The 24,417-nt window shown below is 43.3% G+C and overlaps 1 long non-coding RNA gene across 1 annotated transcript; it reads left to right on the forward strand.

The window, feature by feature from the left end:
- The first annotated feature begins 237 nt into the window (after positions 1-237).
- On the forward strand, positions 238-24,367 carry LOC310764874. The gene is made up of 2 exons (XR_014549305.1): positions 238-608; positions 23,196-24,367. It is a non-coding gene; the product is annotated as an uncharacterized lncRNA (long non-coding RNA).
- Positions 24,368-24,417: the final 50 nt, after the last annotated feature.

The raw sequence follows: 24,417 nt of genomic DNA on the forward strand, positions 1-24,417 counted from the left end.
ACTTTTCGATCCTTCATTTGCATAACTCTACAGTATCCCCCTGCTGGCCCAGGGTGAGAACTTCAGTACATAACACTCAGAATGGGGGTGGCAGAGGGAAGCAATATGCCTTAAAGGTCTGGTGTGGATGTGACCCAAGCTTGCCCCACTGGCAAGACCAACTGCTGCTTCTCTCTCGAGTCAGTAGGGACACCCTTAACTGGACTGCATAGACGCATGGCTGTAGATCGTTGTGGCGCTCGTACGGATCCCCTGGTCATCTCACGGACTAGTGACCCGTACACCACTAATCCGCTGCCACCAACCAGGTCCTCCCCAGTAGATCACTTAGTCTCAGTCAGGTTCTTAAGTTAACACTGAAGATTGTAGTTTATTGCAAACACAAATAAACTTTAAATGCATTTGAAACGCTGTTACCCTTTACCCTCTTAGTCTTATTTTATTCTGTCTCTAACTCTTTTACCTCCCCTCACACAAGAACCAACTGCACTAACTGTCTCTCTATTTCTATCTGTCTGCCAACTGCTTTCCCAGCTGCCTTTTCCCAACCAACCAACCAACCAACCAACCAACTTACTAAACCTCAGGCTAAGCCCTTTTATAAACAGGTAGGCTCCGCCTCTGGCTTTTCTATTGGTCTACCTATTAACTCTTTCTCTCCCCCTGTACAGACATTTTCAAAATAACTGGCAAACGCCACAATCGTGTAATAATTACTCTCTCTAATACTGGACTCAGTGTCCCTCAGCAGATGACAGCGCATGTACAAACAAAAGCTTAACTGAATTGAAGTTTGGCACAGGAAAGCAGGGTCGTAGGTAGGAACACGCTTCCTAGGAGGTGAGGACCCACTTGCTAGTTTCTTACAGGGTCCCACTTATACTTCCCCCCAATTGTGTTCTCATGGAGGTGACTTATACCAAAGGTTAAAGGCGTGGGGAGTCACTCTTGGTTTCATCAAAATAAATTACTCAGAATTAATAACTGAACGCAAGGGATATGGGGTGGAAAAAACCAGAGCATCGTGCCAGCCTGGAAGTTGTTTTCCTTGCCTGTGTCGCACAGTGCAGGTAATAAATCATAATTAGGCCAGGGGGCGGGGGGGGGCTAATAGACTGTAAGGGTGAGATTCAGAGAACTACATGAAGCTGAGAATCCCAATGAGCAGGAGGAAGAGACAGTGGTGGATATAGGAGACTCGGGCAGCAGCTTTCTGCAACATCTTCTGTTTCTGGCATGCAAAGTAATAGGAAGATTTTCAGAAAAGGAGCATGGTCCCTCTTCGGTGATTTCTGACAGTGTTTCCAAAGACACTGGCAGAGTTGTATCATTCTTCATTGGTTGTGGATTTTCTATGCTATATGTGCTCCCCTCCTGGGTACGGTATGCATTGCGTATAGGAAGCATTGTGCCAGCATAGCGGTGGCTCATCTCCCCATCCCCTGGTATAACCTGTGAATATGATTGTCCCAAGAAATATGTGCTTGATCAGAATTAAGTCTCCAGTAGCTGAATGTTAATGTTATTTATTTAAATAAAAAAATTCTCCAGTAGCACCTTAGAGACCAACTAAGTTTGTTCTGGGTATAAGCTTTCGTGTGCATGCACACCTCTTCAGATATGAAAGCTAATACTCAGAACAAACTTAGTTGGTCTCTAAGATGCTACTGGACAATTTTATTTATTTATTTCGACTGCATGAGACCAACACGGCTACCTACCTGAATCTATTATTTATTTATTTATTCATTTATAATTCAAAGGCTAGTGAGGTGCAAAACCAGCTTAAAGCTTAGAAATACATTCCAATTAAATATAGATATACATTTTTTTTAGCATAAGCCTGACCACAGCATGATCCACTAACCTGAGCAAAGCTCATTATTCAGGATTTGACTGGACATTTAAAGGTTTGATAAACCTATAGCCTTAGCCTTCTTCCTGTTAGCTCCTCCAGACAACCTGTTTAACTGAACATTCATCATAATCTGTAATGGTTTCTAAGGGGTTGCTCGTGCGCAAGCAGGCAACTATCTCCCTGGCTGGGTGCAAACACCTGGCTGGGCTGCCAAAATAAACTTTATCTGTCCGGACGCCACTCACCCGTGGCTGACTCAGTCGCTGGCAGAATCCGTGAGTGGGCGCAAGGAGGGCGTGGGCAACGGAGGACCCCTACTCTCCCCGCTGGTCCCAGGCAAGGAGTCATGGGACCGCCTCGCCGCTTCCCCCATCTGCCCCCCTTCTCCACTGGTGCTACGCTGATTCTCTTCCCCAGAAGATGGGCTGCTTCTCCCGATCCCTGGACGCTCTCTGGAATCCCTCTGGCTTTTGCTCTCTCCCTCCAGCACTGATAGCAGTTCCCTGACATAATCTGCTTGGACAAAGTTTGCAGGGAGGTTAGGTGTTGAGTTGCGTTCGAATCAAGGCAAACAAGTGGATGGTGTTTTTGAGATCCCCAGCTGAGCTCCAAGGCTGCCTCTTGAGAGAGAGTGCGTGCGTGCCTGAAACTCATCTGTGTCTCTCTTTTTATTGAATCTTCCAAAAGCATGGCCACTCATATGTTAGTGGCTGATTGGTTAAAATACAAACAAAGAGGCTAGTTCCTTATTGGTTAACATAGGTATAAGGAGGGGTTACCCAAAATCCATTAATCTCCAATTCTTCAAAGGGTCTTTTGCTAATGGACCTTAGACAAGTATCTAAGCTTTTAATCCACCTAGATTTATGATTGGTTATATTATGTCTAAATCAATTACTAATGTTATGATCAGAATATAAAAACAAATAATTAATTATACACTGAAGGAAAACAGAACAACTAATTAATTATACACTGAAGGAAACCAGATCATTGTAAACTTAATGTGACCTGAGTGAAAAAAGAGTGGAATGCAAAGAATGGAATTTGTGTGTGTGCCTGGCACATCTTTACACAGTGTGTATGAGAGAGAGAAGCAGAGAAAGATTTTAAGGTTCAGAAGTAGCTAGGAAAAGTTTCCCAGAATGCCACAGAAAAGAACCAGTGTTTTACTATACTGGCACATAAAGAGAACATCTCTACATCTCCTCCTTTTTTTTCTTATTTGCGAAATAAGGCAACTTGTTGAATGAAGCAAAATAAAGCAGCAGTGCTTTGGGATCAGTGGTTTGCCATCGAATCCCAAAATAATACTGCGAGGGTGGATGGGGCATGAGTACTTTCAGGATTATTGGTTTGCCAGTAAATCCCAAAATAATTCTACCCACATTTCCCCTTTTTGTTTATTATTGGCGTTGCCATTTCGAATAATAGTCAGCGAGGAGAGCACTAGGTGGCTGAGGTGGAGAGAAAAGGCGAGAAAAAAGATTTGTAAGGCTAGGAATGCATTGGAGGAAGCAAAAGAACAAAATTAATATACATACAATTATTATGGCATAATAAAAAAGACTACGAAGCCAAGTTAAATTAGGCAACCAGCCAGTGAACCACTGAAAAATAGAATCCCAGAAACCAGAGAACCCAATGTCCTGTTTAATATGATGGGTAAGATTTTGCAAATGAGAAATTTGACGTTGAACGGCGTTGGAATTGTCAGTGATGTTAAAACAGCACATATCTGCGACTTTCTCACAGCCATAATGATGAAGCATAAGAAGGTAGTCGATAGCAGCTCTGTTTTTGAATAAACCATTGTGAAGTTCAGCTTGCTCTGTGTTGAGAAGGTGAAGTGCTTGAGAAGTAAAATTCAGGGCTTTTGCTGCAGAACAAGCTAGAGAGTTAATATTTCTGCTATTACGTGCAGCCAATCCTGGAACACCTAAGAGAGAAACAGCTAAAGAGATATATTCAGTCCTACTGGGAAGAGAGACAAGGTCATCACAATCATCAGACAATTCAATATTGCGACTATATCGATTGTGAAATAGATGATGCTTTTCAGGCAATATGATAGACAAGCGGCTTAAACAGCAAGGTGTGGATACTGAAGACGGAAAGGCTTAAGGGCTTGATTAACATAATATTGACACATGGTAGGGGAGTTTAACATTCCTTGAGGGAGAACTTTCCACTGATATCTCTCAGTTGGTTGACAATTATTAATTACTGGTACAGTAAAAGCAAAATATCTACGATCTTTCTCCTGTAGGGGGATAGAGAAGAAACAATCTTGCAAATCTATTATAGCCAATTGATAAGAATGTGGAATCACATTTGGATTGGGAAGACCACATTGCAAAGGCCCCATGGGTTCAAGGATTTTATTTATGTGCCTTAAATCATGCAATAATCTCCATTTTCCTGATTTCTTTTTAATAACAAAAACTGGAGTATTATAAGGACTAACTGAAGGTTCAATATGGTCAGCCAGTAATTGCTGATTGACCAATTGTTTTAAGGCAATTAATCGTTCCCCAGTAAGAGGCCATTGCTCTATCCATACAGGGTTAGTAGATTTCCAGCTGAGGGGAAGAGCATGCTTACTCATTTAATTGGATGGTAGCATTTAATTGTTGCAATAAATCTCTTCCCCACAAATTGAGGTGGATGTTTAGCACACAGGGCTGAATGTATGCAATAATTTCAGAGCTGTCTGGCAGAGAGACAGGTAGCCACTGTGCGCTTTTACAAGAAGTCTGGTTACCACCCACACCCCACACTGTAGGAGCAGATTCTAAGGGCCATGTGGGGTCCCAACACTTACTGGAAATGACAGAAACGTCAGCACCTGTGTCAATCAAGCCTTCTATAATTTTTCCATTGATTTTATACTTACGAAGAAGTTTTTGTCGTCCAATTCTCTGTGTCACAGCCAAAAGCTGTGAGGAAATAGAAGAAGAGAGCTCGCACAAATTACTATCAATAGCAGAGACAACATTAGGTGGAGAAGGAAGCATTACCAATTGTGCCCAAGACTCACCCTTAGTTAACTGCATTGGCATATGGCTCCAAAATTGAATCATAATGGTGCCCACATAGTCACGATTTAAAACACCTGGAATAACCTGGATTCCTTGTTTTGCCGCAGAAAATTTAGGCAAAATTAAACCTGTGACTGTAGAAGGGAGTGGACCTGCCATTTGGCTAGGCATGATCACAATTTCACCAGGTAAAGCAGTGCCTTTGGCCTCTTGATTGATCAAATCAATAGCAAATTCAAAAGGCACAATTTTAGAAACTTTTGCAACAGCAGAAACTAAGGGTGGGGAACTCTCTAATTTTCCGGGCCTGAGAGTTGGGCCCCTAAGGAGTTTCCCTGAGACCTACATTGATTTGCCCAATGATACCCTTTTCCACACTTTGGACATTTTTTTGAAGGTCTGGTAGTAGTATTTGCAGTAGTATTTTTATTCGCACCTCCGCCAGGCGCCCTGCACTGCTTAGCAAAATGCCCAGGGCGCTTGCAATTGAAACAATTACCTGTTGGCCTGCTATTAGTTTGGATTGCAGTGGCAAGTAAAGACATAGCATGAGATTGACTCCCTATTTCTGTACATGATTGTATCATATCTGCAAGACTATATTTTGAACGACTTATGACAGATTGTAACACCTTCTTAGAATCAGTATTAGCATTCTCAAAGGCTAATTTTTTCATCAACTCATTCTGAGCTGTTTCATTATCTATCTGTCTAGAGATTGATTCTTTTAATCTATCAATAAATTGATGGTAAGGCTCTGAGTGTTGCTGCTTAACATTTACAAAGGAGTTCAGAGGCTGCCCTGAGACAGGGACTTTACGAATGGCGCGCTGGACACAGGTCGCAGTGCGGCTGAAATGCGAAGCTGACAATAATGCTTGTGCAGCCAAGCTATCGAATGGGGCAGATCCAAAAATTTGACTTGCTGTATGCATTGGATCAGCCAGAGCTATCGCACTATGTTTAAATTCACTTTCAAAAACCACATATTGTGCAGGGGATAAAATCATATGCATAAGATCTTTCCAATCATTAGGACACATGACATAAGAAGTTGAAATACATTCCAGCATTCCCATGACATATGAAGATTTCAGACCTGAGTCAGAGATAGCCTTCCTGAATTCCTTCATTATGGAATATGGAAGCTTCTCATGAAATACCTGTTGCTGTGCTGTCCCTGGGATAGGCTGATAAGTGAAAGGGAAAAGTGACGGCATTTCCCCAGACCATGCAGACTGTTCCTCTAAAGATAAAAGACCTTCCTGCCTGGCTTCAGAAATTCCTGCACGGACGACCCCAGAAACATTTGGAACATTGGAATGCACCGGGGGGAGAGAAGGAAAAACGACAGGCTGAGATGCAGCTTCTGCAGGCAGAGGAGACGCAGGCAGAGAGGGGGGAGAGAGGGGGATTGTAGTAATCTGACACGGAGCTGCTTCGAGCTGAGGGGGAAAGGAGGGGGGTGAAGTCAATGGAGGCAAGATTTGTGGGTACGGGGGAGGATTAGGTGCGGAAGCAAGGGGTGTAGAAAGTAAAGAAGACGACAATCCCAATTTACCAATAGCATTTGCACATTTTTGCCAAGTAAGCAAGCAATCGATCGGAGCCCTTGGCTCAGAAAAAAGCGTTTTTCCAATTTTTTGCCAGGTCTCTATGTCCAGAGACCCTTTGTCTGCGTAAAATGGACATTGGAACGTTATTTCCATTAACATTTGTTCAATTTCTTTTAAGGAAATTTGAACACCATCCCCCTTTTGCTTGACTAATTTAAATAATTCATTTGCGTGAGCTTTCTGACCTTTCGTCAGATTCCCTCCCATACTTATGAAATAGCGCGCTGAGACTTTTTTCCAGTCGGGTAAGTATGAGGTTTTCCTAGCTCTGCAAGGGACCTGGTACCTTACTTCGTCGAAATCACGTCGGGGTCACCAGATGTTGAGTTGCGTTCGAATCAAGGCAAACAAGTGGATGGTGTTTTTGAGATCCCCAGCTGAGCTCCAAGGCTGCCTCTTGAGAGAGAGTGCGTGCGTGCCTGAAACTCATCTGTGTCTCTCTTTTTATTGAATCTTCCAAAAGCATGGCCACTCATATGTTAGTGGCTGATTGGTTAAAATACAAACAAAGAGGCTAGTTCCTTATTGGTTAACATAGGTATAAGGAGGGGTTACCCAAAATCCATTAATCTCCAATTCTTCAAAGGGTCTTTTGCTAATGGACCTTAGACAAGTATCTAAGCTTTTAATCCACCTAGATTTATGATTGGTTATATTATGTCTAAATCAATTACTAATGTTATGATCAGAATATAAAAACAAATAATTAATTATACACTGAAGGAAAACAGAACAACTAATTAATTATACACTGAAGGAAACCAGATCATTGTAAACTTAATGTGACCTGAGTGAAAAAAGAGTGGAATGCAAAGAATGGAATTTGTGTGTGTGCCTGGCACATCTTTACACAGTGTGTATGAGAGAGAGAAGCAGAGAAAGATTTTAAGGTTCAGAAGTAGCTAGGAAAAGTTTCCCAGAATGCCACAGAAAAGAACCAGTGTTTTACTATACTGGCACATAAAGAGAACATCTCTACAGTTAGGCTATATCTGTTCTTTGTTTGTGGGGAGATTATATGATAATGAACATTCATCCTAATTTGCTTCCATGTTGTTTACACAGTTTCCCTGCCCCGTTATTCATTTACCTCACACTTTTCAGTACTTTCTCCCATCGCTTTCCTGACTGCCAAAAGCCATTTCAAAATAAACGAACAAGCATTGAGTAACGCTTGCAATGTACTAAAAATTATGGTAAAAATTGATTATTTAAGAAAAATAGAGAAAATAAGAGAAGCAGTTGAAGAAAGATTGATAGTGGTAACCATGGAAGAGCAGAGGGGAGTCGAATGTTTCAGGGAATCCTAAATGATGATGTTGATGTTTAATGATTAAATTTAAATTTGCAATGTGAAACTTAATAAAAAAGATTTGACAAAACAAGCAAGCAAGCAAACCTTAATTTGTTGCACCAGGGTGACAGAGAGCCCTAATCCACTTTAATTGTGCAAAGCTAAAGTTATGGCTTGCTCCTGAATCCCTCCAACAAAATACTGACAGCGGGGACCTGGGACTGCATTCACCAAGCCACAATACCTGGCTGTGTTCGCACGCACGGCACAGCAGCAGAAGCTTATCATTTGGATCCTGCATTTATGAACACGTCAAAGCGTCGCATTTTCAAGAATGCTTGGGATTTAATGAAACGGAGGGGGCCCACTCAGCAAAGTTCTCTAGCGACCCTCTTCAGTGCTTCTAAATGCTCAGCAATGTAGAATCCCAGCATGCACCTTGCAGCTCAGGACCCGGGACATTTCTGACATGACAGCTGGCGCATCTGCTGTAGCACCAAGGGGAAAGAGGGACCGTGTTTCACTGCTCTGCCTCCAAACCAAGCTGCACTTGAGCTGTCACTCTTGCTTTCCAGGAATAGGAACTGGCAGGCAGGGCTTCGTTTTTTAATGTAACGATTGCTCCGCAAACGCAAAGCAGGCACAGAAGGGGTGACCAGTGGGAGCGGGCAAGGAGCAAAGTGGCCAGTGGAATACTGAGTGGGCTTGTCGTAATTGCCAGTGCCACTCATGTGACTAACGAACCCAGAACTGGGGGGCGAGGGCAGAGTGGTGGAAGGAGGAGGAGGAGGAGAAAGGTGATCCTGTCACTGAACTGATGGTAATAAAGCAGCTGAAAAATGCATGAACAGAATAGATGCCTCTCCCTATAGCAAAAGAGGCAAGATAGAGAAATATGAGTGAAGCTGAGCGCGATCAAAGAGATGCTAGATGGGCAGTAGTCAGGAGGCTGGAGAAAGGAAAGGAACAAGAGGAAATAAAAGGAGAGAGAAAATGTGTTTTTGTTTAGGTTTTTATGCTGCCTCATTCCAAGGGATATGAAAGACCACTTTTCTGTAAAAATGTGGCAAGACACACATTATGCTAACATCTTTTCTCCCTCCCCCTTTGTTTGCTCAAAGCTGATCACAGAGCAGCAGGCTGCTTATATATACCATCCTCATTCTAATGTTATTCCCGATGGAGAAATTCATACTCATGTGAAAAAAAAACACACGATATAACATAGGAATAGCTATAGAAGGAAATATTTTGATATCTTGAACCACCTTCTTTTTTTGTATATGAGTAGGCATTCATGGGACCATGGCCACAAAGGATCATATGTGTGTTTCCAAATTACAGCCTTTCCAGACAATGAAAATATAGGAATAAAATCACCCAGCTCAAATATTAGCAGCACACAACACATAGATACTTTGCTGTGGTGGTGTGTGCTTGCTGGTGTGTGTGTAGTGAATTTGCTGATCTTCCCTGGGAAACAATTAAATGGGGTAGATGTGGACAGTTCCACTGGAAAGGAGAAGGACAAAAATCTGGAATAAAAGGGAAGGAAGGGGAAGACGAAGGAAGGAAGGAAGGAAGGGGAAATTAGTACTGGCTTGCAAAAGAAGAGGACGTCAGAGCCAGCTTACCCATGACACAAGGTGAAGCACCCACCTCAGGTTGCAGAAGTGCACTGCTTTCACTACTGAGAGGGAGAAAAGCCTAGTGAGTGGCAACACTTGGAAGAGCACCCCAGCTCCTACCATGTTCAGCAAAAGGGGGGGAGATGTTCCTGCACACTGGCTGTTGCTTGGCTCCCCACCCCCCACCCCATGGTTGCCCAAAGGGAATGTGGATCTTGGCCAGAAAAAGGCTCCCTACAATTACTGCACTGGGGCAATATCCAGGGATGCTTAAAGCTTGATGGTAGCACTGCCTGCGCAACTGTGACCCACCAAACCCAACACAGCTTCTTGTCGCCTTTCCTTCTCGGAAAGAAAGAGTAGCGCAAATGCCGTTGGGGGTGATCCACCTCCGGCCCCCTCAACTGAAGATCTGTCAATTAGATCATACATTGGCTCAGATGCATATGAATATCTGGACAAACAAACAAGGGGTCTTTCTGCTCTGTCTCCATGCTGACAGCGGGGAATATATTCATGGCACCTACACACATCAGCGCCAGTGACTAAAAAGGAAATGTGATTAAAGGGCTCAGGAAAGTTCAGCATTCCCACAGCTGCTGGCATTTATACAGGAAATTACAAAGAGATAGCTATTTATTTTGCAAACCCAGTGATGGATCATCAGCTTATTCAGAGGAGTAGCTCTTCGGCTGTGAATCCTTTGCACTTTGCTCAGCTACTACTAGCACCAGCCTCTGGTGCCTGAAAAGAAATGATGCCTTTGTTGGAAATAGTGTTGGAAATTTTTGTTCAGTCCACACTTTCAAGTGAGCTGACCTGATTTGCAACTTCCAGACTAATTCCTGGGCCAGAATGCAGTTATCCACCAGATTTCACACTTCTATCAGTTTTTTTGGAGGCAGTCTTTGTAGGTATTTATTTATTGTGCAGAGCTGTAAACTGCTTCACAGCCATAAGCTACCAAAGCAGCGTACAGTGAGATAAAAATGGAAGAAAATACAAAACGTGATGGACTCAGTAAGCTAAAAGCAATAAGACCATCTCTGCAGTTCTGCAATGAGAATTTATTGGGGATAATGCATACAAAAAGGTGTATTTTAGGGGGAAATGCATACAATTGAAATGCAATTTTTAATGCATTTTTTTAAAAACAACAACAACTGCCAGGAGTAGGTGCCAGGAGCAGGTTAGCAATAAGTCACAGGGCTTCAGCTCAGGAAACCAGGCCTATTGAGCACAGCAACTTGTTCGCGTAGTCCTTGCCCCAATGAGGCAGCTGTGAGGATTGAAGATTCCCCACCTTCCCATGGCTCCCTAAGTCTCCTCCTCCCCCGGTTCCTTCCCAAGCAATCTGAGGCTCCTTCGTCTTGCCTGTCTTTTTGCTCTGCCCTCTTCTGATCCTGGGAGACCAGCAGGGAGGAGAGCTGGTCTCAGCAGAAGGGGGAGAATGCCTGGTTTCCTCACCAGCCCGACTCATTGCTGCCTCTTGGCCCCCTCCTCTCCAGCCTCCATTTCTCTCTCTGATTCTGGACTGCTCTCTGCCACAGCCTCTTTCTGCTCACTAAACCCTGTTACCTCTTCAGCTTCCAACACCTCCTCCTCCCAGTCTGCTTCCTCTTCTCCCTCTGACTATCCATCATCATTCCACCACCACTCCCCTGGCTCTGAGCCTTCTTCTCTTTGAGTTCCCTTAGGAGTTCCTCAGCGGGTGCTTCTCAACTCTCCCCTGCATCCAGCTGGTCCATGACAGCAACTGATTGCCCTGGTTTATAGGTCTCTAGAAATGGCAGCAGTAGGAGGTAAAAGGAGAGGAACTGCCATTTTGTGAATGGATAAATGCAGCTGTTCATTTACCTAGAAATAATGTGTTGCCTTTCATACTCACAATGGAACCAAGAGACATCACGTCACCTTAGGCCTGTGCAATGGTGACATTTGGACCAATTACCACCATTCAGACACAGGGCTGCTTTTGAAGGGAGACAGATTTTCATTTCTTTGCTTTTACTTGACTTCAATGGTCCTGAATTAGCCAGCAGAGAAAATTTCTGAAATGGCGAAAGGAAATGCCTGGTTTTAACACTCACCACTCCTACTTATATTATTATTCATTTCATTTCTACACCACTATATATTTTTAAGAAAAAAACTCTAAGTAACCTACATTAAAACATCAGATAAAACCATCTAGAATAAAACATTACTGAAGAAAGTCAAATATAAAGTATACATTCAAAGCAACATAATTAACAGGAAACTATTATCTTAAAGATTTCAAAATAAAAACATTACAAAGGAGGTCAACTACAGAATGCACATTTGACACAGCAAAGTTTTAAAAAATTCTTAAAATTTTCAAAAGAAAACGTAAAGGAAGTAAAATATAAAATGCACATTTAAAGCACTATAATTAGCAAGAGAATAAAATATTATCATAAGCTTAGAATATAGTATATCTGCTGCTGTTGCTGCCAAGGGTGGTACATGGCGGGAGGCAGCTGTGGAAGCTCAGCCTCAGTGACCTGGGTCCGCACTGAGAAACAGCCTCTTCAGCAGCCTCAGCTTTCATAGCTGGAGTCAGCCAGGGCCCTGCCCTCCCAGTCCATATAGAAAAGGACCTGCGAGGCAGGGAGCAGGTCTTCCAGGATTCACCAGGATTCAAGAGAGAGTGTCAGTCAGAAAGCTGGACAATAATTTTAACAAAGAACATAAGATCAACAAGAAACACTTGTATCTGGGTAGATACAACTAAGTCCAGTGCCACCTAGTGATGAAACAGCATCATGACGCTATCCATATAATACTAAATACAAGGGCTCTGCATGCCCCTTGTAGTCTGATTCAGGGCCCAATCCAGTTGTTCAGAACAGCCCCAATTCAACCTAAGATAATTTGAGACTGACTCAATCTGACCTGGATCCAGGCCTTAATCCAAATCAGGGGCTTTGTACATGTTTAATTAGGGTTAAACCCCTGATTATACATGGTGGGGGAAGAAGGAGATGCAGGCAGCCTAATTCTTCCTCTCCTCACCATTGGACTGCTCTTTTTTTTAATAGCCTGGACCACTCCAACTTGTGGACCCAATGCAATCAAGGATGAACCAGGGCTGCCTTGAACAACTCCTTGACAGTACAGTGGTACCTCTAGTTACAGACTCAGTCCATTCTGGGGTGCCATTCGCACCCCGAAAAGTCCGTAACTAGAGCACTGCTTCTGTGCATGCGCACAGTGGGTTAGAGCAGTTCACGCATGTGGTAAAACCCTGAAGTATACATTTCCGGGTTTGCCGCATTTGCAAGCCGAAAAGACACAACATGAACCTAACAAGGTATTACTGTACTACAATGTTTTGAGTTTTGGATTTTTTTGTGTGTGAATTGGGTAAGGAATTGAAGTATCAACCAGAAAACTGAGAATGTGATCACAGCCTGTATCCATGACCTGTCAGGAGCCACACCCTTCCTCTGTCCCAAATGTCATTCAAGGGAAAAGATGTGTGACAATCTACCCTTTTTTTCTCTTTCACTGAAGGTTCACTCATAGATAATATTTACAACAAAAATATGAATTGACCCTGATCAACAGCACCCTTACCATAAACAGATGGTTTAAATTTAAAATCAAAAGAACCACTTTAGATATTACGCCACTCTGACCAAGGAGGCTGGTTAAACCACTTACAAAATACAAAGGTTGTATCTGTCTTGTCCAATCCCATGATGTTTCCTAACATGGCACCATCTCCCATTTCTGGCCATGGTGTAATACTTCTGCAAATCTGTGAATTCTAAATCTTCAAACATTAGAGAAACCAAGTGTGTCAGAGCTTGGTAAGTGTCATAAAAGCATCTGCACATTTTGGGGATGTGTGTGCTTGGATGTGTGGGCGTCTTATTAGTATATGTGTTGTCGTTATTACAGTGCTATCCGAAACAGCACTACTTGTTTTCTCTCTGCAAGGGATGCATTTGTTAAAAGGGCATGTTTTCAGATCAAACAGTAGATTTTCACACATTTCCATATATTTACAACGTAAATGACAGCCAACATTCTGCATCCAGCGTGAGAGTGATCTTTAGCTTTCCTCGAGGGCAATGAGCTGATTTATTCTGCCCATTTGCCCTTCCCAGCCTCTGCTTTACTAACCTTTTGCCCAGTTCCAACACTAATTGCCTCTGCAGTAGCTGGATCATGGGGATCTGAGTTTGAACCTGTGGAGTAGGGAGTGACATGGAACGGACACCCATCCTTGTTATCTGTATTTCAGCACCAAGTGCCCATGGATGAATTGTTCCTTCTTCCTCCAGGTTGCACTCTGTCTTCTGTGAGGAAAAAAGCATGTATTGAAAAGGGCTGTAGAGCATTCAGAAAGTCCCAGGTTAAATCCCTGATGTCTCCAGATAGGACCAGGCAAAATCTCTGTGTGAAATTCTGGAGACCTGCTGGTTAATGGTCTTTGGGAGAGCAATTTTACCACATGTTATGATGGTATATATGCTTTGGCTCCAATAGAAACAATGGGGAAAGACTAGGATAAACAGATGTAGAAGGTACAGTTGTGCAGGAATTTTTATTATAATAATAATAATAATAATAATAATAATAATAATAATAATAATAATTTATTTGTACCCCGCCCATCTGGCTAGGCTTACCCAGCCACTCTGGGCAGCTTCCAACAAAGATTAAAAATACGTACATTAAAATGTCACACATAAAAACTTCCCTGAACAGGGCTGCCTTCAGATGGCTTCTAAATGTCAGGTAGTTATTTATCTGTTTGACATCTGATGGGAGGGCGTTCCACAGGGTGGGTACCACTACCGAAAAGGCCCTCTGCCTGGTTCCCTGAAACTTTGCTTCTTGCAGCGAGGGAACCGCCAGAAGGCCCTTGGTGCTGGACCTCAGCGTCCGGGCAGAATGATGGGGGTGGAGACGCTCCTTCAGGTATACTGGGCCAAGGCCGTTTAGGGCTTTAAAGGTCAACACCAACACTTTGAATTGTGCTCGGAAATGTACTGGGAGCCAATGTAGGTCTTCCAAGACCGGTGTTATATGGTCTCGGCGGCTGCTCCCAGTCACCAGTCTAGCTGCCACATTCTGGATTAGTTGTAATTTCCGGTTCACCTTCAAAGGTAGCCCCACATAGAGCGCATTGCAGTAGTCCAAGCGAGAGATAACTAGAGCATGCACCACTCTGGCGAGACAGTCCGCGGGCAGGTAGGGTCTCAGCCTGCATACCAGATGGAGCTGGTAGACAGCTGCCCTGGATACAGAATTCACCTGTGCCTCCATGGACAGCTGTGAGTCCAAAATGACACCCAGGCTGCACACCTGGTCCTTCAGGGGCACAGAATTTTGGGGGTTTCAAGCATAGTTTTTTATTAACCTCCTGTACTGTCCAGCCAATTTTGCTTAAAATAGTAAAAAAATGTGCAAACATGGTAGTTATGATCAGATACCTATCCCAAACATTTTTCGGCTTTTCAGGAAGATGGAAGATACTTGCTAGCTGGTCGTGTGAGTACAACAGAACATTTGAGCATGGGTAGGGATAAATGGTTTAAATCCACAGGCATTGCCATGGAGGAAAACCGTTAAAACATTTTTGTAAAGAAAAGAAAAGAAAGGAAAAGGAAAAGGAAAAGGAAAAGGAAAAGGAAAAGGAAAAGGAAAAGGAAAAGGAAAAGGAAAAGGAAAAGGAAAAGGAAAAGGAAAAGGAAAAGGAAAAGGAAAAGGAAAAGGAAAAGGAAAAGGAAAAGGAAAAGGAAAAGGAAAAGAAAAAGAAAATCAGTAAAACATGGTGTTCGAACATGGAGAAAACAGGAGACCAGGAATGCACAGTTGGCTCCCTGTAGGTGACACTCATCATTCAAAGGAACAGAGTTCTTTGTTGCACTTCAAAGAGTGGGTTTTTGCAGGGAAAGCTTCGGGACAAAAACGGGGAGGCACTTGGACACAGATCTGTGCCTGGAAAAAGTGGGGCAAAATGTAATTGTAGATAAGCCCCCAGTTTGCTTTTAAATGCAAAAGTACCTAATGAGCACTTTAAAAAAAATCACTTTGCAAACTGAAACACATATCCTTCGAAATCCACAATTCTCTGAATTTTGTAGTTCAGGACTCCAGTGAAGCAATGTGTACAGAAATATACCCCAGTAAAATGTGCATAAAAATGCATATATTCATGAAAAAATATCAGAGAAAAATACAAAATATATCAGAGAAATCACAAAACCATGCATGTTAGGCAAAGTTGCATACAAAATTGTGCATATATTAGGATAAATTTGAATTTTCACGATGGCTACTTTAAAACAAAAATTCCGCATACTGATGTGGAAATGTGAAAAGCTGGACGTAAGCATGGAAAAATACAAAATGGGGAGAAACATGAACTGTCAAATCTACCCATCCCTAATCGCAGCTCCCCAGAACATGAGCATTGAATGTTCCACTACGATGTCTAAAGAAAGGCCTCTCCTGTTCACACTCGGCAGTGTTTGCCAGCACATCATTTGGGTTTATCATGTAAGGTGCACATTGGCTCTGAGTGAGGGAGGCATTTTCATAGTTTTTCCTTCTTCACTTCAAGGCTCCTGGCAGCCTGGAGTTGAGCTCGAACCTGTCTCATCCATCATTCACTGGCGGGATGGGGGATTATGTGACCAGAGGGACAAGGGGAGTGAAAGACAGGCATGCAGATGGTGAAGGGAAAACTGTCAAGATGACAATCCGGCTATGAAGGAATAGCAGTAAGAAGAATCTCTGGAAGAAGTCAGTCTGATATACACTCTTCCTATGCAAATGCTTTCAGGGATTGCTTTTGGGATAGACGTGAGGGGGTTAAACAGTTTTAAGATTATTGCAAGGAAATAAATAGGCGCCTACCAGAATCTGTAGCAACGCTGACGAGGATTTGGAGCTGGGTAAGGAATACAAATGATAGAGCCATTAGAAGAGAGGCCAGTTTTTGCTAGGGCTTGTGTAATGTACTCAATAAAGCCAGTTTTTTTTAAAAAAATCACTTCTTGGTTTGCTGGATTTACAAAAGCATGACTATTTCTGGCATCATCTGCTGCATCCTGATGGTTTTTAGAGATGACACTTAGAAAGGAAAGTGTGTGGTTTAAAAAGACATGTGGCAAGAGAATAAGAGAGTAACTGGGACCCCCAGACATCAGCTACACAACATGCTATTTAATAATAAACACAGAACTAATTTGTACTCACAAGCTGATCTGCTGGCTTCCCACTTCTTTTGGAGTTCATTCACTCATGCCAGGGCTTGAGGTCTTTTACAGCTGGGTCTAGTGAATGAAAGGTGTGTTTGTTGGTTGTTGGTTGTAGAATGGAAAGGAAGAGCCCCAGATCCTGCTGTGGTTAAGGGCACTTTCAAAGCATCTGTGAGAAAGTGGGGCAGAATCAATTACAGACCACCTTTGTGCATCCTGTTTAGGGGTTGCTCTTCATCTGCCAGGAGCCAGGACAGTAGTAATGCCTCTATATGGGTATATAGTTAGCATAAGGATACATTAGCCAAGTTTTCCACACAAAAATTTGGTGGAAGATTCCAGTGATTTTAGCTTCCATGCTATGATTTTTACACCCAAGTTCTTCCAAGGTTGTATTCCCCATAGCTGTCAACTTACAGATTTGAAAATAAGGGACCAGCAGCCAAAATAAGGGACCTGCAGCCTCACCTGTTCCAGGCACTCCAGTCTTCCTGTTCTCCTGCAGTCTGGTCAAACTCATGCTGGTAGCTTCGAGAACACTGTCCAACCAACTTTGTAACCAGAGGTTCAACTGAATAGAATCTGAATCACATGCACCACAAGGCCTATGCAGCCTCAACTTAAGATGGCTCCCCAGCCTGGCTTTGCACTGCAAAGTTTGCAGCAGCACGTGCAACAAAATGGCGCCCAGCATTCAAAAACCCCCTCAGCTTGCATTAACTAGCCACACACAAGGCATGCAAGCTCCACCCCCCAGTCATTCTTAGACTTCTTATTGGGTGAGCAACACAGCCAAGCAACACAGTTGGAGCCTCCCTCCTCCCTGGCCGGCAGGGAGGGAGGGAGAGGAGCTGCTTCCTTTGAAATTTAAGGGACATCATTTAAGGGACATTTAAGGGACATCTATCAATAAGGGACAGCAGCGGGACATGGCGCTGGAATAAGGGACTGTCCCTTCAAATAAGGGACACTTGACAGCTATGGTATTCCCTTCCCACTCCATGGGAGGAGGGGTGCTATCTTTTGCCATATTGGGAAGAGATGATAAAAAAGGAGCTTCTGCTCTTTGTGTAAAGCTGCATGGATCAGTCTAGGTCTAGGAACCCAAACAGTAGGATTTAGAGGCTGTATTCTCTGCATTGCCATGATAGCTTGGCCAGAGAATAGAGCTACTTGTTTGCTCTCTGCTGTGCTTCAGAACTTACATTGCAGAAGGTCAAGGGTAATGTTGCAGCTACAAGAAAAGCTGGGACCATGTGGTGCAAGAAGCCAATAGGTTATTCTTGGCTGCTTCCTTGGTTTAAGTAACTTGTTCTTCTCAGGTGATGGATGAAGGGCTATAGCTCAGTGGTAAAACATCTGCTTTGCAGGTAGAAGGTCTCAGGTTCAATTCATGGCATCTCCAAGGAGGACTGGGAGAGACCTCTGTCTGTAATCCTGGACAGTGTGCTACCACTCAGTGTAGACAATACTCAGCTAGATGAACCCAGTGATCTGACTCAGTGCAATGCAGTTTCCTATGTCCTTAGACTTGCAGTCCACCAGTCAGAGACATAGGAAGCTACCATATAAGGGGGAAAACAGAAGAGTAGAAGATGATGACTCTGATTTTATTTTTGTCTCTCCATCCCAACTGCACGGTTTCCTAAAAGCCATTAAATTACAAGAGAGGTTAGGCACCGAGACCTCTGCTTTGCACTCCAGTTTGCATGTAGATGCTAGTGAGTCCACAGGGAGTTCAGACTAGAGAGTAAATTTGGGCTGACTCAGTAAAGAGGGTTTGGTTGAGAGCTGATAGCAATAAGGGGCTCAGTCTAGAAGTACAGGGAGCACAAGACTCATGGGTAATGAAAACCAGTAAGCAAGATCTCTACCATGAGATATAATAGTGGGGGGGAATCACCATGATAGGAGGAACCTTTTTGTGAATCAAATCCACCTTACACAGAGGATGAGATAAAGACTCTGGTGTGCTTACCTGAACAAGTATGTCAAGATTCAATTGTTAATCAAATGTTCAGTAAATCTTTCAGGTGAGCACAGTGTTAAAGGGACAGCTTGTCAAGGTAGGTCAATTGTAATCCTAATATTCCATGACAGCACCCCATCAATCTAAATTAAGGATCACGAGCTGCTTGCTAATTACGCCTATTAGGAACGGTTTTGACACACTCAACCAATCAACGTCACGGGTACTTCCTGCATGCACATGAGGAATGACAATTGTGTCAAGAGTTTTGTGGAGCAAAAAAAGACCCATTTCCTGCATTTTTTCTGGGTGCATTTGTTCTTGGTGAGGCCTTTTCAAAACGGGACAACGGAAATCTAAGCTAGGGTGCCATGCACCCTACTTTACAGAAGGCAGTCCTCTGTTTGAAGTAGTCCTCCATTTGAAGGGCTGTCCAGCCCAGGTCTGGTTTAAAGAAGAATCATAAGACGCGGAAATGGCCCAACCATCATTAGCCCTTGGGTAGCAGACTGAGCAGGCACACGGGTGATGTGGTCCCAGACTTCCCCACTATGATGAAATGTGCTGTATTTCTATATAAATCCCAGGGACCATTTATAAATATTGTTTAGCACATGCATATTTCACACAAATATGTATCCTCCTTCGTCCCACCCATCCTATTTCTCTGGAGTGATGCATTTCTTTATCTGGCAATATGCGAGTGCCCCCCAATCTAGGAATCCTAATCAAGAACAGAGAGGGAGTGTAGTTTGCATAACAGCTGTGAACTGAACACAGAACTGAGAACACATTCTGATCAGGATGGTGCCCTTCCAAAAGCAACAGGATCTACTCTTTAAATTAAATGGTTGTGGGTACGATAGGGAGAGAAAGCTGTTCACCTGACCAATATGACAGGTTTAGAGGTTGAAACCTTGCCTGGGCCTATTTAACTTGGGATGGAAACACATGAACTTTCAGTAACCTCAAAGGCAAATCAGGGATAGAAATTTGTCTAAGATCCTTGACCAAAAAAGGGACTATCTACATTGCTAATCTTTATGGGCCCATGGGCATGTTTAGAAATTTGAGAGAGTGCAATGGGGCCAGACCTCTGGCTGCCTCTCTTCCCCTCCCCCGGGTCACTCTGCCTGACACATGGAGAGAGAAAGCACACATTCACAAACACACATGTGTATTCACTTACACACTCTGCTTTTTGTGGGGTCTGGGTAAAAGTCAGATCCAGTAGAATTAAAAGGGACCTTCTTTTGTATGATTTGACAGAGCCCCCCCCCCCCAATATGACAGGTAGCATTCCAGTTTTACTCAGAGCACAACCCTTGAAATCAATGATTCTAGTTGAGGAAACTGTAGACTTTCCAGTGTTTCAGGACCATAGATCCCAACGTCCTTGCTCATGGTGGCTTGGCCTAATGAGTGGTGCCGTCCAACAAATATCTAGGGGGTTTACCACCCCTCTTCTGGAACAATAACTACATAAAAGTGGAAAAATGAAAATGGGTCTGGTTGTCACATGGAAGATGGAGCAAGCTTGATTTCTCCTGCTCTGGAGGGTACGATGTGAACCAATGGATTCAAGTTACAAGAAAGGAGATTCCGAATAAACAACAGTAAGAACTTTCTGACAGTAAGAGCTGTTAGACAGTGGAACGGATTCCGACAAGAGGTGGTGGGCTCTCCTTCCTTGGAGGTTTTTAATTAGAGGTTGGATGGCCATCTGTCATGGATGCTTTAGTTGAGATTCCTGCTGGACTAATGACCCTCTGGGTCCCTTCTAACTCTACAATTCTATGATTCTATGATGAGTTCATGTATTAAGCCATTGTCACAAATAGTTTCTAGTCTAACAATGGTCTAACAATGGTCAGTTATACATGGGGGAGGGGAATTGCATTTGGTTAACTCTGTATTGCCATGTGATATCCACATTTAGCGCAGGAATGATGAACCTGTGGACCTCCAGATGTTTTCAGATTCCAACTCCCATCAGCCCCAGCCAGCATTGCCAAGGCTCAGGGATGGTGGGAGTTTTAATCTAGCAACATCTGGAGGGTTGCAGGTTCCTCAACCCTTCTCTAACAGATCATGCAGAAAGCATACTAAAAAAATTTTAATCAGACCAGACATAAACTCAAACAGTTCTCAAAGGAAATCGGGAAATGATGAGACATTGAAAGTTTTGTGAACTGAAACAGCTTTATTTTGTGGTTTTTTTGCTTGTCCATTCCTTACATCGACAGATGCTGCCTGCAGCTGCAATTTGTGTGTGGTCACAGGGGGGTATTTGCGCACGGTTGAAATTCAATTTTTATGGAGCAGACTTTGCCACTCGCCCACCATCCAACCAATATTTTCCTGTTCATTTGCGGTATGTTTACTGAATATACACTGCACAAAATCAATCCCAGAGTGTCTCCATGTGGCGTCAATTTGAGGACAACTTCAATCATGTGAAAATACTCTGAGAGCCTGTGGTAAAATTGAAAGGGGGGGAGGGGAGAGAGAGAGAGAAAAAGAAGTTTTTTTGAAGCCATCACTAATACTTAGCCACAAAGCTATATTCTTTAAACCTAGGTTTATATATCCTAAGCCCCTTCTATCATCATTAATGTCTCTGCAGAAAGGGAGAAAGAACACAATTGAATTGCTAGAAAAACTAATGTCTATTAACTGAAAAGCCACTAACTAAAGTGTGTGTGTTTCCTGCTCGTTAGCCAAAAAGAGACTCCCAGAGCAACTTACAAATCACTAAAAAAAGAGAGAGGATAGTCCTTGTCCTCAGGATTACAATATAAAAAGCCACAACATAAAAGGAAAATAAGTTGTGAGGAAGGAGGAAATAAGAAAACACAGGCTCAATTTCTTAGTTAAAAGTTATTTGAATGGCATTGGCAGCTGGGGTGGGAAAGGTCAAAACCTCCTTTTTTGGAGGTTTTTAAGCAGAGGTTGGATGGCCATCTGTCATGGATGCTTTAGCTGAGATTCCTGCATTGCAGGAGGTTGGACTAGATGACCCTCAGGGGGCTTCCAACTCTACAATTCTATGGTTCTAAGACACAAAACACTGCTAGTCTTTGAGATGCGCCAGTGGAGCAGCCCTGCATTCCATCTCTTCGCTTCTGCAGCCTGACGCAATAACGGATGCTTGGTCAGGTTAGAGCAGGTGGATAAAGGAGCCTAGTTTCTTAGCAGTGGATTATGGCCCTTCTCTGCTGCAGCTCGATGTAAGGACTGCTGGTCACAACAAATTCTGGAATTGCTTTCATTTGCATTCTACTATCTAAACATCAAGTGCACAGTGCACAGCACAGGAGTTTTTCTTGGGGGCTGTTAGCTAAGTTTGTTGCTTCTCTTGCTTCACTAGCACACACATTGGATGTGCCCAGAAAAACCTGCAACCGAAAGCTGCTTGGATTCATTTCCAGTTTTTATTCTGTTCCCTGATTTGTCTCACACAAATTGCATTCTGTATTGTCTCATGCAAATTGCACACAAAAGCTGAGCGTTCCCCTTCTGGAAATGCCAGGCATCTTTGCTAAAGGCCAGCAGCCTCAATAAGCCTCTCTCCCTAATGAAGGGAAAAGCCTAACTAGCAAATTTGTAATAGCTCCGTTGCTACCCTTTGCTAATATTGCTGCTTGGTGCCAGTAAGTTCCTAAAGGAAATTAGTTTGGGGTCCTATGCGTTTCAGATGTAAACACCAAATGGGTACAGGAAAAACTTAAGATTGCCTGAATTCAGCTAGGTCAGTCTTCCCTAGCCCCGTGCCCTCCAGATGTTTTATACCACTGGCTGGGGCAATGGAAATGGGATGTTTTAATGGGGAAGAGAGAGACTGGCAGAGCTGGCTCTGATCACTGTGCCGCTACCACCTTCTGCCCTGGCCATTTTGCATGCTGTGGATGAGGCAGCAGACTCACCTGTCCAGCCCTGCCAACGAGCCACCAACATTAGGACTGCAGCCTAAAGCATTAATAAAACAGCTTCGCCCTATCTCTGCCACCAACAGTGCAACCCTATGCTTGCCTGCTCAGAAATGTTCCCATTGAGTTCACTCCCAAGTAAATCCGTGTGAGATTGCAGTCTAAGTGGCAGAGCATATATCAGGAGGCTGGGCAGTGCAGGCAAGCAAAATGAGTGCCTCTTGGTTAGAAAACCCCAGCCCTTTTCCAGGGACGATGTCTTTGATCCAACGTGATGGTGAAAACTCACATGGACTGCAAGTCTGTCAGAAGAATTTGTCTGAAGTTGCCTACTTAACAGTGACCCAATTAAAAAGTAGATGAAACACACTGAGGTAAGTGGGAAAGAAAGAAGCTCATTTGAATCGGATTAGTACAATTAGCCAATGTCCCCGGGATTGTTTGCAGAGCTGTCTGTCAGGTTGGCCTTAAGGAGGGATGTTAAAATATACAGAGGGCATCTTAATATGGAAATCATGTATCCTTACAACCAAGACAGATTTCGAACGCCACATATTTCACAACCAGGTTTGTATTATGTGGCTGAGGCAATTGAAGACTGCATTTTTTCTTTCTGCAGCACTAATAACTAGGAAGGAAGAGGAGGAGGTTCGGCTGGTGGAGCCTGCGCCAATTAACAGGACCCTCGTGGTTGTCTTTGACATCCCGACATCGAAGGAGAGATGAAAAAAAGTTACGAGGTTGTTAAGATTCAGGTTTGTTTCATATTTCTACTTGTCAGGCAAGTAGGCCAGAAATTTCACTCCTGTTTTCTTCCCCTCTGACGACGACAGCGGCTTTGAAAAGCATCCGCCTCGCCTTTGAGAGTGCTGATATCTGCAAGCCCTCTGGTGGGATTGTAGCAGCTAATTGCCTGGGACTGACTGCACTGAAAGGAAAGGCAGGCGAAGATTGCGGTGCTGTTACTTACAAGGAAATAACAGGCAAAAAAAATTAAAAGGGTGGCGGGGAGATGGAAAGGATGGCCTGGGAAAAGAAAAGAAAAGAAAAAGAGATCAGCTTTGGAAACTCAAAAAACAGCAATGCGCCTTCCCCTACTCCCCCATTTTCTCCAGCTACAGTTCAATCAATATATACAGGGACTCAACAGCATCCATTTTGAAGAGGCAGTCTTCAAAAGGGCTTAAGACATCCTGGGGTTTTCTGGGCTGCAGAAGTGCCAACATTGTCCGATCCAGTATCCCACTCAGGTGTCAAGGGACTATTGTGAAATGTGGAATTACAACACTGTGTATCGGGACTGTCCCCGCAGGAAGGCTAAATTAATAGTTCCTGTCATATTTAGGCATAAATAAGGGAAAACAAATGGTGAAATGCCCCCTGCTTCCACCACAAGCCCAGCACGGATTTGGGTTTTGTGGTGCCTCAACTTTGGGTTTTCCTTCCTCCTCCCACTCTGGATTGCTTTGGCCGTGAAACATTTAATGAAGTTACCTATAAGAAGAATGGATTTCAAACTTTGCTCAAGAATGATTCCATCTAGCTTGACCAAAGCTATAGTGGACCATACTTCATGAAGATTGTCATGGACAGGGTTGAGTTTACACTTCAGAGTAAGGATGGAAGTATCTGTCAATAGCAGGTCTCTCAGTTTCTCATTTTTCCAAACTTAAATTCAGTTCTCCACAACTGTGCAGCAATTAATTTGCATTTTTTTAAAAAAGACAATCACATGAAAATTTGACAGCATTTCAGTGTGAATTTCCCCTAATAAAAACTTTTTTTTTTCTGGACTTCCGGGTTAGCGCGAACGGCTAATGGCGGATTCCCTCCGAGCTCCG

This window comes from Podarcis filfolensis (genome assembly GCF_964270895.1).
Source record: "Podarcis filfolensis genome assembly, chromosome: 6".
Classification (NCBI taxonomy): Eukaryota; Metazoa; Chordata; class Lepidosauria; order Squamata; family Lacertidae; genus Podarcis; species Podarcis filfolensis.